This window comes from Theobroma cacao, chromosome 3, assembly GCF_000208745.1.
Source record: "Theobroma cacao cultivar B97-61/B2 chromosome 3, Criollo_cocoa_genome_V2, whole genome shotgun sequence".
Classification (NCBI taxonomy): Eukaryota; Viridiplantae; Streptophyta; class Magnoliopsida; order Malvales; family Malvaceae; genus Theobroma; species Theobroma cacao.
The window spans coordinates 6,563,692-6,565,803 of record NC_030852.1 but is presented as its reverse complement, the minus strand read 5'-3'; the positions used below and the strand labels follow the sequence as shown (position 1 = coordinate 6,565,803).

Sequence of the window (2,112 nt, the reverse complement as noted above, 5' to 3'; positions counted from 1 at the left end):
AGTTCATATATTTCAACACAAATACCAATTCAGCCATTCATACAAATATTGTCATAAGCCATTCGATTCAAACCATGAATTTACAACACATGAAAATAGTCTCCAATTACTCTATTTTCAAACCACCATTCAATTTCAAGACAATGTTATAAAATCATTTCATTAAATCACATTTTAGTTACAAAACACAAAGATTTACCATTTAACTCATTTTTCATAAAATTCACAAAATCGAATAAAAAGACCACTTTAGATAATTAAAATGATGATAAGGTTACTCACTATTTCGAGAGTCGAAGTTTTAAAGTACTCCGACTGTTGATCCTCGGGTACAATTTTTTTGCCTTTATTGGAGGATTCACCACCTAGACATAATGCACAATCAAACAATTTACAACATTGGTGCTAAACTGTTATAAAACTATATGGATGCATGAAATGGAATGCAAATTGTTCGAATTATCATCTAAACATGGTGTTCTACACAAATTCAATTGTGTACCTAAATAAAACGGTATTGGCCTAATTTGATCTATCACTCGATTAATTGGTCAATATGTCCAATTCAACTCCAATTAACTCCATTTTTCTTTCAATTCTCCAAACCATCAAACACAAGTCAAATAGCATAAAATTTAGCAAAATCATCTTCACATTTTCTCTTGGGAATTTCGACCATGATGGGTGCATCAACATTATGATTTTTCCTACTTGATTTTCTCACCATAATTCATCATTTCCTAGCCAATTCACTTGAAATAAAATCAAATCCACCATCCACACTTTACATGAAAAATTCAGCCAATGATGGGTGATGGGAGAACATGAATTTTTCTTGCTTGATTTTCATGCTACACATCACCAATCAACTTAAAACACTAAAATACATTGAAATCTAACCAAATCAAGCATCAAAACCTCCCTCTAAGTGTTCGGCCAGCAAGAGATTCATCATGAAATCATGTGATTCAACCATGGAAAATGCAAAAGAATGTATGGGAAAGGCAGATCACAAGTCAAAATCAAGAAATTTTACCTTTGATTGCTTGATTACTTGAAATCCACCAATTTTCTCTTGAATTTTCACTCTAGGGTTTGTGTTCTTTCTTTTCTTCCTTTGTTCTTGCTTTGGCTGGCCATATGAAGAGAAATGGGCTGATTTTGTGCTAATTTATAAGGAAAATAATAAAGAAATAAAAGCTTGACACTTGTAACCTTACCATTGGTCCATTTTTAAATTCTTAACTATTAAGCTTTCTTTCTCTACCACATAAAATCCTTCAATTATCCATAATAATAATGGGTGAAATTCATGTGCTAGACAAGTGTTGGGTGGTGTAAAATTACAATTTTGCCCCTGGGGTGGCAAAATGACTATTTTGCCCTCATGCTCACAAAAATATCGAAATTAAAAATTTTCACTTTTCAAACTCTAATTATGTTTTAAATAGTCAATCTTGATCAAAAACTTCTTCCAACATTCCAATTTTAACCTCGGGTGGCAAAATGACCATTTTACTCCTAAGTCATGAAAATTCCAATTTGACTCCAAATCGGTCCTCGAACTCCGAATCACCATTTTAAGTCATTTTAAGGTTTTAAAATTCTCAATTTCATCTTAAAATCTCTATTTGAAATAGTTTGAGGCTTAATTCAACTTAGTTGCACCATTAGGTACACTACTGACTTTTGACGATTTTTCGAGGGTTTCCAAGTATGCAAGCATTCTGTCAATCACATGAATGACATGGCTAATATTTTATAAAGTTGGGCTTGACACATAGCCGGGTCATCATCGGCTTATGCGCACTTCTACTCGCACATAGTTGGGTCATCATCGGCTTATGTACACTCTTACTCGCACATAGCCGGGTCCACATCAACATACAAAGAAGCGCTCAATGCATATCATGCATATTATCATATTGTGATAACACATAAACCATTGTATAGCACAGTTTCAGAATATAAAATCACTTCACCAAAGGCTTGTTCCCAAGATACATTTTTAAAGGAAAACTAGATAAAATCTTCCAAATGTTTGTACAATTGCATTCACATTCCCAAAACAAATTTTGAAATGCAAGTCCACTCACCGATATTTGTTAAGCC

The 2,112-nt window shown here is 33.1% G+C and overlaps 1 long non-coding RNA gene across 2 annotated transcripts in view; it reads right to left on the bottom strand.

The window, feature by feature from the left end:
* The window catches only part of LOC108661254, an 18,868-nt gene extending 17,797 nt beyond the window's left edge, over positions 1 to 1,071 (bottom strand). For both annotated transcript variants that reach the window (XR_001927004.1, XR_001927003.1), the window contains exons 1-2: positions 1,037 to 1,071; positions 283 to 365 (exon numbers count right to left, since the gene is read on the bottom strand). This is a non-coding gene — a long non-coding RNA (uncharacterized LOC108661254). The remainder of the gene's footprint in view (positions 1 to 282; positions 366 to 1,036) is intronic.